Source organism: Ambystoma mexicanum, chromosome 9 (genome assembly GCF_040938575.1).
Source record: "Ambystoma mexicanum isolate Mex_15411 chromosome 9, UKY_AmexF1_1, whole genome shotgun sequence".
Classification (NCBI taxonomy): domain Eukaryota; kingdom Metazoa; phylum Chordata; class Amphibia; order Caudata; family Ambystomatidae; genus Ambystoma; species Ambystoma mexicanum.
The window spans coordinates 796,025,057-796,037,024 of record NC_090931.1 but is presented as its reverse complement, the minus strand read 5'-3'; positions in this window follow the sequence as shown (position 1 = coordinate 796,037,024).

Sequence of the window (11,968 nt, the reverse complement as noted above, 5' to 3'; positions counted from 1 at the left end):
ATGCAGGATGGAAAAACGCCTAATCCAAACCGAAATCTAAGATGTAAGCAAGTGTCGAACATCAAATGAAAAATAAGGCAGTCCTTGTGGTGTTGTGTCAAAATAAAAAGTCCTATACTAACAAAACCTATTTCAAGTTCCTTACGCTAAATACCAAAGAGTGTGGCATAGGGTTTTAATAAAGAAAGAAGTGTTCTCAAATTATAAGTCAGGATGTGATTGCCAGGGTTCTCCCTTGCCCACATTTTACCACGGGACAAGGTGGGTCTCCTGAGCACAGCACGCACTCAAGCTTTCACCAGCACGAGGCAACAGTTCTACTCCATCTATCGGGTTCTCCGATGGGCAAAAAGTCTCTCTTCAATAAAAAGTTTCTTGCCCTTGGTGGCCTGATAGTTCCACCAAACAAAGAAAGTTCTGTTCTACGAATACCTTGGGTGATGGTTTCACCCCGGGGTCCCCCTCTTCTGGGCGCTAACCGCTCCGAATACTTTTGGGTGATGGTTTCTTCCCTGGATCCCCCTCTTGTGGGCGCTGAACCTTCACAACACTTTTGGGTGATACTTTTCAACCCCTGGTTCTCCCTCGGCCATGCTCAGACCCAGCCCAAATGACAAGCGGGATAGTTCACCGTGAACCTCCCTTTCTCGGGTTCACTTGCCCTGGGGCGATGACCCCTCTTTACTTTCACAATTCCAATGAGATTCACTTCCCTTGCTTTCTCCTAGTGCGGATTCACTTCCCTTGCTTTCTCCTAGTGCGGGATTCATTTCCCTTGCTTTTTCTTGATGCAGAATTCCCTTCCCTTGCTTTTACCAGTTTGCAGATAAAAGTCTTTTGATTGTACTGGAATTTTACTTGACCCTCAGTATGACCACTTTGACCTACTTCAGCGACCCTCTCCTTAGGCCTTCTGTTATCTGTAGTTTTCTTCCTCATGGGATTAGCCCAAGTCTCTCGAGTTAGCACCCAATTGGTGCCTGTTCCCTCTGCATCTGGTTTTCCCTTTTTTAATTTACAGTTCTTTGAACTTCCTTCACATTGTCACTTTGCTACTTTCATTCAACACAGCCCTGTTCTTATCGATTCGCCCTTCGCCTCATCGGCTGTGATGAACCGCTTGGCTTTCCTCTTTATTGGAGTCAAGGCTGGTACCATGGTTGCAGGAGCTTCCCTCGCTCCTGCTTATCGGCGTAGGCTTTCCCTGTGTAGTGTTGACATCTGTTGCAAGGCAATTGTGCTATTGTTTGAGGTCTTATGTCCTCTTCCACGAAAGTTCCGCGGGCCTGGGATGAAAAGGGCAAGGTCGCTTCTCTCCTTGCTACCCTCTTGATTCCTGCCGCCTTTCTCCTTCTCTTGAACTGCCGTGCCTGGTTAGCTGTGCCATGCTCGTTGTGTGCTCTCTCACTCCACCTTTTATCCCTGTGGGGAAAGGGAAAGGCCGTCAGGTGTGTGTGGTTCCGATCAATCGCCTGACTCTGCCTGTCCCCTATACTGGAACATGTCAGGTAAACGGCTCAGGTGTTAGTCCGTTCTCTGGTGTGTCGTGCAAAAGTGTTTGTGTTAAGAAAGGGGGGGGGGCAGTGGTTTGAATGTCCCACGTGGTAGGATGGGGAAAAGGTGTTGGAAGAAGGGGGGGTACCGCGTCTCACCCATCGATGTCCCACTCCCAATCCCCAAGGACCCCCGATCCCGGTGATCCTCCCTCACTGGTCCACCCCCAGGAACTGGATACAATAGCGATGGCAGTGTCCTGGCCACCTGGATGACAGATCCCCAGGGACTAGTTAAGGAGACACTTTTAGGTTTCTCACAGGCCTCACAACCTGAGTAACCTCCAAACTCTCTAGGTTTTCTCTGGTGGGCTCTGTGCGCTTACTTTGCAGTAACCCACCTTCCTTGTGAATCCTTTGCTTCACTGGAGGAGAATCCTCCCATTGGAAGCAGGACTTTCTCCATAGGCCTAACAATGATGGTTTCCTTTTCTGTTGGCCCATACTTCTCTCTATCCTGGTACTCTCCTCTACCTGTATACTAGGCAGCTGAGGAGGCCCATAGGATTCAAGGTTTTCTGGGGGACCTTCTTCCAAACTAGGAATTGGGACACTTCCAACTACCTCAACATATGTTGTAGGTAAGGCAGGGGGAATATTCTCCTTCCCTCTGCCTCTGTTTCCGACTCCTCTGGCCATAGGCTTCTTTTTTTGTTGTTGTCCTTTTTAAAAAAAGTGTTTTATTGTGTTTAGCCTACAAAAGTAAGCTTTTCACAAGTGATAACACAGAAAAACAATGCGAAGAATTGGTCTTAAAACAATAATATGACATTTCATCAATAATACCACAAGTGTACTTAATTCCTGTTTAAGCAATTAATACAATTTTGGAGCTTAAATGTGGATCTTTCTATTTGCCCCAAAAAGACACATAAGAAAGCATACAACGCCAGCATCAATTTCACCGAATTACCCCACATAAGCCTAAGTCAAAACATGTCAGTCAGTAACACTTCACCCAGATAACGCAACAGCGGCGCCCCAAAGCCGGAACAAGTCAATATGATGTGTTTGAGGGTTTCTACTGTGGTGGTCTTACAGAATCTACAGTTGTTGTGTGTTAATGACTTGTCCCACTTAGACCTCCTTTCCAAAGTTGCCAATTGATTTCGACGAAAGTGCAGCTAAACACCCCAGATCTTTGGGCAAGGGAACAGGGACACGTACATCAAGTTGAGCCCATGCTTCCTTCGGAACCTTGCGTATTCCCTGTAGAGCGATAGGTTCCCCAATAGGTCAGAGGTTTCAGACCAATCAGCAGTGTATAATACGCGCTTTACAACCCCAGGCACCGCCCTCAACTCCTCCATAGAGGAACCAATCTGGTTGAGTATACCGCACATAGTAAGCTTGAACTGGATCAAAGTGAAAGCTGAATGAGTTTGGGACAGTTCACCCAAAGATTGATACAGGGAGTTGCTCGGAGGATTCAACATTTTAGCATATTAAGCTAACTGTTTTCCATAAAGCTCTGGCCGGCAAAAAAACAAGTCCCTGACCACAGCGTTGGGCATAGAATTGTTCAAACCCAAGGTTCTCTTCCAGAGGAGCACCTGTAGGGTGTCGAGTGTGGCCCCCAGATCGAAGGTGACTATACCCAGACCGTAAAGAACTACAGGTTCGATGTTTTGGAAATAGAACCTGATCAGGGGTAGCAGGGAGTAGTGACACAGTTGGGAATAGATTTGCTTAATTTTGGCCAGTAAGGTGGTAAATCCCTCTTTGAAAAGGGTGGTCCAAGCCCCCTTAGAGAGCATATTTGCAAAATGAAATCCCAGGTACGTCATTGACGCCACCTCTTCCCAGGGCTGGTCACCCACCCTCCAGCAGTATGTTTTGGGACGTCTCTTAGAGGAAAAAATAACAACCTTGGATTTTTGCCCGTTGATTTGCAGATTATTCTGAACAGCATTATGGAAAAATAGTGTCAGCTTCCTGTGGAGGCCAAGTGGTGTTTTATCAAAAAGAATGATATCATCACCAAAGACCAGCCAGTTTAAAACTAAGTTGCCCATCTTTATCGGATTGGTGTTACCCACCTCCCACAGGGCTGCAATGTCTGAAACGTATAGATTGAAGAGGGTTGGTGCAAACACACAACCCTGCCCCAGCCCCACAAAAGTAAGAACTGGGGCAGAAGTTGCCCCATCCCTCGTCAGCCTGACCCTCAAAGGAGACTCCCTGTGTAACAGTGCCAAGATCTGGACGATCTTAGGTGGGACCTTCCACTTGAGAAGCTTACTCCAGAGGGTCTCTACTAACCATATCAAAGGCGCTGGACATGTCTATGGAAGCCAAATAGACAGAGCTCACCACCCCCTTGTTTACGGCCGCAGAGAGATGAGAGATGATAGTACCATTTAGAGAGTCCCAATTGCCGAGTGGAAACCCACCTGATATTTGGACAACAGATTCCTCAACATGGTGGGAAAGGTCTCTCAGGAGAAGGGAGGCAAAGATTTTACTAGAAGCATCTAGCAGGGCGATGGGGCTGCAGTTCTTCGGGTCAGATACATCACCCTGCTTGTGGATGTGAATAATAATAGATTGCGTCCAAGTATTGGGGATGGTGCCCTCCTTGTATATACTCTTGAAGAGAGACAGCACAGGACCCACCCATAACTCCGGCTCCTGCTTGAAGAGCATTGGCGGAGTGCCATCGGGGTAGGGGGCTGCAGATGACCTAGCCCTCCCAATGGCCCATCTAACATCTCCCTCATGCCAAGGAAAACCCCCCCAATCCTTCCTACCCATGTGGAGGGAAGAGCAATCGAGCTTGTTGCTGGGTTGGGTAAATATGTTCTGCAAGTAGCCCACCCAGACATGCTGTGCTATATCACTGCTCCTGTCAGCAACAGGACCCTTGGAGGATCGCCTGATAGTTGACCAAAGGTTGGCATGATTGTTACCTGCCAGAGATTTTATTATTGCCTGGTTTGCTGCAATGTGGGCTTGTCTTTTGCTGTGAATAATCACTGCGCTATAGCAAGCTTGAATTTGGTTCTTTGCGACCACATATTGACAAGTCGGAAGCAGGGTTGATCTAAGGGAACGCAAAGCCTTCCTCTTGTGATTCTTTGCTAGGGCAATAGTGGCGTCATATTGATGGAGCTGCTTTTTCCCTGAGTTAAATTTGGCCTTCGCTATCAGAGAATTCAAACAGATTTGGACTGTAGTATTGAAGGAATCCACCCCTAAATTACCTCTCACACATCCTGCTGTATTTAGCATTTAGTTGTAGATATTAAGGAATTTCCTACAGTTATAGGCGTTCCTTTTAACTGTCAAGCTTCCTCTGGCTGAGGATGTAAAGGCAGTAGCCAACTCAATTGGAGAATGCTCCAGCCTTAGGTGCAGGGCCAGACATATGGGAACATGGTCACTTCTCCAGGGCGGGCCCTCAGTGAGCGGTTCACAGGAGGCTAGCAAGAGGGAAGAGACAAAGAAGTGGTCAATTCATGATTTGTGTGTGCTGCGGGACCAAGTGAAAAAAGAACCCAGTTCTTCGAGGGAGGGCAAATAAATGTCCATTTCGCAGTTAAACAGGTGGTTTGGCCAGATGGAGGAAGGGTCAGTGGGGTCCAGTGAGGGATTAAAATACCACCTATCTTTATCTTGTGGTCTACGCCCCTCTCCACAACGGGCGTTGAAATCACCACCCAGAATGATCATCGTGCCTTTACGCCAGCCACCCTTCAAAGAGCCCATCCAGGCCTTGCAAAAATGACTTAAGGGCATGCTTTACGGGGTTCCAGTATACATTCACTAATAGAAGGTCATCCGGGCAGTCACTGAATGTAATGTTTAATGCCAAAAGACCTTCCAGAGTAGTGGGTACCTTGTAATGGGAATACTTTATCCCCAAATCAATGGCAACTGGGCCCCCTGGTTGCATTCTTACAATAGGTGTGAAACCCCTGCAAGAAAAAATAACTCATTGCCATGGTTTCTTGCAAAAAGAGAATATTCGACTCCCCCACCCAAGTATGGAGTCCCCTGGTTAGATTGTAAAAGCCACAAACATTCCATGATAAGAATTTACATTCTCCATCCTACAGCATGTTTTTAGACTGCTTCATCTTCAAGAACATCTGCACCGCAGCCGGCAACCAAGACCAGTCCTCCAAGGCCACAGTCTTAATAGACAACAACTTTGATTTTTGCGTATTCGAGTCCAAGACCGAGGAAGAGGATTGAGGAGTCAAGTACTCGGCCAAGGTGGTTGGGTCGTTAAACTCGAAGAGATCAGAGCCCACCACCTTCAGCGATTCTCGTTCCTTCCATAAAATTTGTGCAACCAGAATGGATTTGAAGTGACAAACAGATCTGTTGGTGCTTGATTTAGGAAAGATCACACGCGTGATGTCATCAGAATGAAAGGCGCCCAAAGACGGAATTTCTTGAAAGCCTCTGAGCATTTGCAATCTGTTCATAGATTGGTGGCCATTGGACTGTGGAACATAGTCCCATCCCATAATGATCCCCTGAAAAATGTCATCCCTATATGGATCTGATGTACCAATATGCTCAGGCGGCGTTATCCCGTGGAGAACTCACCAGAGTCCCTCGCCCGAGATGGTGAAGCTGCGGGTTCCGTGGCGCTTTGCTGTGTGGCCAGCAGATTTAAAGCTGTGGGAATAGCTTTAGTTATCTGATCTTGGGGTGGATTGAATGGGATAAGGTTGCCCAAAAATGATGTAATCTTACATCGTTTGGTATTTTTTGTTCTGTTGGAGCTCTGTTGTTGAGGAATATTGCCCCCCGATGGATCCTGGGCCATGAGGGGAAGTGGCACTGCTTCTAGAGCCAGGTCCTTAACTGTATCCTCTCCCGAGAGCGAACTCAAGAACTCGAAAGTCTGTTTCCTCTTATTCAAATTTGCAGCTGCAAGATTTTTTGTTTTCTTTTTCTGTTGTTGATTTTTTTGATATGTTTGTTCCTTTGCTGTGGTTGTTGAGGGCTCTCGTAGGTGTTGGGAGGCTCCTCAGCGTCCTGGTGCCCTGTCTCACTAAGTGCCTCTTCAATATCACTGACAGCCTGTGACAGAGCCATCTCGCATTGGTGAAGGTCTACCAGCACCGTGGAAGTGTCGGGAGTAGGGCTGTGTTGTAAATTAGAAATAGTTTGTTGTTCCAGAACAAATGATACTGTGACCTCCCAAATATCCTCATCGGTACAGTCACATTTAGAAGCAATTGAAGTGCACTGTAGAAGATTTTGTCCTTTCAGTAACCTGGTCATTTTAGAGTCCAATATGCCCAGCTTCCTTGAATTATCCTGGGAAATGTCTTTAATGTTGTCGTATAGCCTAAGCATGGATTCTAGCACCAGGTGAAGTGCTGAGATCGATGCTGGCCCCAACAAGTCCATCTGTGGCAGTATCGAAGAATCCATCCTCATTTCAATATTTCTGGGTGTAATAAGTCACCAGTTGGGGGCTGTTTTAGGATGGACTTTGGAATGGGATTTGCAGTGATTGGTGAAGTTGGCAAACTTGTGAAAAGATTCTTCGGTTGAGCAGGTGGATTAGCCCCCAAGGAGTGGGACCTGTAAGCTCTGTTAGTAATCCCCTCCAGATTTTCAAGTTTTTTGAAAGTCATACAATGTCATGGCAGTATTCAAAATTGTTGTTGTGGGGGCATGCGGGCCAAAGTGAGACTCCCCCACCACCCTCTCTCCCTGTGTGGTGGACCCTGATACAAACGCAGGAGAGTGAAGTTCCACCACTAGAGTAGTACGAGGGTTGATCAATTAGATGAAGGAATACCAACTGAAAGAGCCGTAGTCTCCTCTGGGAGTTGTATGACAGGCGGCCCCACTGCCCCAGTGCTTAGGGCTGATCCAGCCAGTACTTGGGAGAAAAGGGGGGGGGAAGAAACACTACAAGGGATTTGCGCAGACACGTACTGTTCATTTCCCTCTGAATGTGCATTGTTAGGCACCCCTCAGGTTAAATAGCGGCCCTCAGAATCAGAGAGTGCCTTCCCCCCTCTTTCTCTCTTTGAGTGCAGCTAAGCCCTTCTCTGTGATTAGAAGCTGCCCACTCCCCAACTTTGGGATGGACATTTTAACTGCTGCACTGACTTTTCAGTAGTTACAAACAATGGGCACACAATGCCGTTTACCGTGCCAATGAAGGTACAGTAGGGTGGACACGACATGCCACACTCGTCCACAGGACCAGCTGGGTCCGGGTGTAGTGAGCATCCGCCCACTTAGATCTCAATGGTGAGCAGAATCCCAGTTCACTGGGAGGGAAAGAACTCCAGACTCCTGCATGTCCAGTTGCCCCTGCACACAGCGTCCGGGCTCTCCAGCACTTAAGGGTCTGCATCTGCATCTGCAATCCTACAGTCCCTTCTCTCTTCACTTATGAGCCACCCGCTGGCTGCACTTTTTAAGTTAACTGCACTTCTCCTCGCCTCTCCCCCTGGCACTTCTCCCCTTCCCTCTTCCCTGCACTTGCGCCATCTGAATCACACAAGCCCTAGTAAGATCATTGTTTTGTCCTCCCTTTGTTTCCCCCTCCTTGTCTTGTGGTGCCTAGAAACACTTGTGTACAGGCGCATTATAAATGCCACATCATATCATATCATCATGTTCCAGGTTTAAGGGCAGAAGAATCATACTGGCCCTTCAGGAAGACACGAAAGACTTGGCTCTTCGCCTAACATTCGCCCTATTGGACTCTCTAACTGTTTTCCATGACTATGTTTCACCCTACATATAAATGGTTTCACAACAGCACCCTGATGCCTGAGGGCTGAGGTGCTTTACAAATGCAAAAAAGAAATAGATAAATTAGGTTGAGGCCTTCCGATGTTGAAGATAGCCGTAAGGAATTCTCTTGCTTCTGTAGTTCGGTTGTTGTTGTGTTGGAGGAACGTGTTCCACAGCCCTCCCATGATGGCGTTCTTTGTCAGAGTGCACCATGGGTCGTCATTTGTGGCTTCGATCAACTCTGGTATGCTTACTGCTTTAGGCTTTGCTGTGTCCACAAAAGGGCAGATGTGTTCCTCTTTCTCCTGTGACTCAGCTATTTCGTCTTCTATGGCAGCAGATGGGTGTTTCGATAAAATGTCTGCGAGGTTGTCCGCTCCAGGCTTGTAAATGAGGCCGAAGTCATATTGTTGTAGCTGGAGCAACCACTTGCCTACATGTGCCGGGTGTGTGGTGCTGAGCCTGTAAAGATAGGGACTAATGGCTTGTGGTCTGTGAAAGTTCTGAACTTCCACCCATACAAATAGAAGTGAAAATGTCTGCACCCCCACAGAACAGCAATGGCCACCTTCTCGATGTGTGAATAGCATTGTTCTGTGGGAGTGAGGGCCCTAGACGTGTATGCCATGGGCCGTGTGTCTCCCTCTGTGGAGATTTGTACTAGTACAGCCCCCAATCTGACTGGGCTGGCGTCAACCTGCAGCAACTTTTGCAGTTTGATGTCGTAGTATGCCATGGTGGTACTGGCCGATAGTGCGTCCTTGATGTTTGTGAAGGCATCCTGGCATCTTGCATCCCAGTCCCATTTTGCACCTGCTTTGGTTAGAACTCGTAGTGGTTCAGACAGGGTGGCCAGGTTGTTTATGAACCTGCCACTGTAGGTTGCCATCCCTGGGAAACTGCGGATTCCAGTCGGTGTGGTGCGGGTGTTGCCTCTTTGATGTTGGCCACCTTCAATGGATACGCTGGTACGCCTCAGCTGTTGAAGATGTAACCAAAGAATGCGAGTTCCGCTTTTGTCCCTGTGTTTTGTGAGGCCTGCCGTCTCCAATCTCTCGAGAACTGTCGGCAGTCACACCATGTGTTCCTCCTTGTCTTTTGCGTGTACGAGAATGTCGTCACTGACATTCAGGACTCCTGGAAGGTCTTGCAGGATGGAGTGGATTGTCTGTTGGAAGACTTCAGCAGCTGACCAAATTCTGAAGTTCAGGAGTTTGTACCGCCACAGCTCAAGGTGCACTGAAACTGTGGTGGTGTACATTGAATCCCTGTGCAGGTTAAGTTGGTTGTAGCCTGCCTTTAAGTCGATTTTTAAGAATGTCTTGGACCCTGTGAGGTCTGTGATGATTTCCTCTAGGGTTGGCATGATGTGTTTCTCCCACGCATGTCGATGCAGATTCTAATCTTGCTGGGTTGTTTAGTTTTTTTGTGACAACCATCAGGGAGACCCAAGGTGTTGGCCCGGTCACTTCCTCAATGATCCCTGCTTTCTCTAGGTCCTGTAGCTCCTTGGCGACCAGGTCCCTCCTGTGAAATGGGGTCCGCTGATGTCGTACTGCATGCAGCTGTATTTTTGGGTCAATATGCAGCTTTATCACTCTGTTTTTGAGACATTCAATCCCCTCGAATAGTTTGGCGTGTTGTGCTGAGAGGTCGCACATTTTGTCGTTGCTCGATATGTCGCAGATGAACTTGATGACGCCCAGGTCTACAGCTAAGCAGATACTTGATCCCTGCGTCCTCCACTTATATTGTTGAGTGGATTAGCACCCCGCTGTCCTGCTGAGTGTGGTGCGTAATCGTCCAGCTGTGGGTAGCGGCTTCCATACACATATAGCTGCGTGCTTCAGTGTGGGTCTGGGGTTTAGCATGTGTAGAGTCCTGAGGGGCATTACATTCACTGAGGCTTTAGTATCGATCTTCATTGTGACTTCTTGCTCCCCTATTAGGATGTTGTATCACGGCCTCCTTTTCTTCTTCCTGTCTTTCTGGTTTCCTTGCACTAAGGTTGAGATTAAGTGTACTTTCCCCTTCTTTTTCCTGGCCTGGCGTGCCGCGATGGCTGCCGTTGACTGGTCTCCTCCCACCTTCCAATTCAGCTGTTGAGGAGTCGTCTTCCACCTTGACCTGTCGTGCTTTAGCTTGCTTCCTGTCCCTGTGGGTTGGTCTGTTTTCTGGGCTGCGCTGGCTGATCGGGTTGCTCGAAGACCAGCAGTGGTAACTTGTGGCAGGCAGTTGCATTTCCTGTGTTATTGTCTGCCACACCACCCGCAGTCGTTGGGTCAGGTATGCATGGTCAGCTACCCGGCGTGCAGGCGGGGTCTTGTTTCTCCCTTGCAGCTGTGGCCTATCAGTGATCGCACCTACTTTCAGTGCTTGAGGTGCCTGCAACCTCTGCAGCATGGTGCCCATGTACACAGCTCGGTCGTGTGAAAGTTCTCGCTGGCGGCCATATTCTAGGATGCAGGGTAAGGAGATTCCTTTGTCACTCAGTATGATCCTCCTTCATTTTTCAGAACACATTCCTTTAATGATGAGAAAGAGTAAGGTAATGGAAAAAGAGGAGGAGAAGTAGAGGGAACAAAAGCAAGACGAAGGTTAGCTACTTTAGATGTAAAGTACTTTATGAAATCAGAGGACAAAAGGGACAAAAACGCAGAAGGATCAGGAGCTTTTAGAGAAAGAATATTGTGTAGAAGCTGATAACGATTACGAGGGTGATAAGATAGAGAAATTGTACGCTCAGAAAAATAAGATTTCTTAGCAGTGAGTAAGGCAGAGTCAAAAGAAGAATGCAACATTGAGAGCATAACAAGGTGGGAGGGAGAGGGAGAATTTTTCCAAAGCCACTCAGCTTTACGCAGATTGCGGCGAAGGGAAATCAAACTTGGAGTGAGGCAAAGCTGTGAAATTTTATGTGTAGGAGAGAAGGAATATAGTGGAAAAGTAGAATCAAGAACAGATTGTACAGAAGTGTGTAAAGTAGTAGCAGCTGAGTCAGAGAAAAAAAGTAAAATAGAAGGGAGACAAGAAAGTAATGACAAAAGAAATGAAGAGTAATCAAAGTAAGAAAGATTACGACGTGTAAAAATAGTCGAAGGGGACAGAAGGGATGGAGGGTGAAAGGGAAAAAGGGAGAAGTAAATTATCAGAAGCATAAAAGGGAGGAGAAGAGACAGAGAAGAGAGAAGAAAGGGAAGAAAAGTTTAAGTCAAGACAAGAGCAAGACTGATGAGAAGAAGAAGGAAGAAAATGCAGATGATAAGAATCAGGAAGAGAAAGCAGATGGGTGAATGAAGAAGTGGTGGTGGGAACATTAAAATCCCAGAGAAAGAAAAAAGGGGAAGATGACGGAAGGAGATGAGATAAAAGAAGATCAAGATGTTCAATAAAATCAGTGGGTGGGCCGGGGGACGATAAACAACAAGAAACAGGAAAAGGATTAGAAAAGGAACAGAAATGGTATTCAAAAGAGGGAAAACTTGGAAGATCAAAACGGGAAGACAGAAGAGTTCAGGAGGAATTGAAGAGAATTCCAGTGCCACCCCCGTGCCTCAGTAGGCAAGGGGTATGAGTAGAGGAAGTATGAAGAAAAGCAGGAGTTACAGAATTATCAGGGGTGATCCAAGTTTCTGTCAAACAGAGAAAATGAAAATTGGAACAAAAACAGAATGTGATTTATTACAAATAGAACA